Raw genomic sequence first — 623 nt, 5'->3', positions numbered from 1 at the left:
TACATCTTTAAGATCTAACTCCCAGGCCAAGCTCCAACTAAATAAATGTTTCACAACTACTTTTAAAAATTATCTCTTTCACAAAATTGTTCACATTTGTAATAACTTGCCCGTTAATACAAGACTTTTACAATCTTGCCCCACTGACTCCTTCTTCACTTTTAAAAAAGCTGTATTAGATTATTACAATTGTCTTATATACAACAAATTCGACTCTAACACCTTTACATGGTCCACTGGCAATGCGGCAATGCCAAAATTGTACCTTTTCCTAAACCCGTCATTCATTCATTCTTCATACATTTGTCAAATTGTTATCATTATTATTTGTTCTTACTATTGGTATTGTTTTCAATTATTGTTTTAGTTATTGTTTAAATTATTGTTTTTGGTCGAAATTTTACCAGTGATTTATTACTTCTTTGACCAGTTAAGTTTTTGTGCTATTTTATTATCATATATTACTTTACCATTTTGCATTACTTTATTATCTTATTGTCACTATTTGCAGCGTGCAAAATACCTGGTTGCCAGGTTGCCCAGTTGCCCCGGGCAAGCAGATTTTACCCGGGGCAATCTATTTTTGAACCTAGGTAGCCCAGTGTCCTACCTGGCTTTAGAAT

Source organism: Branchiostoma belcheri, unplaced genomic scaffold (genome assembly GCF_001625305.1).
Source record: "Branchiostoma belcheri isolate BF01 breed outbred unplaced genomic scaffold, Haploidv18h27 scaffold70, whole genome shotgun sequence".
Taxonomy (NCBI): Eukaryota; Metazoa; Chordata; class Leptocardii; order Amphioxiformes; family Branchiostomatidae; genus Branchiostoma; species Branchiostoma belcheri.
Note: the sequence above shows the minus strand (reverse complement) of the source record.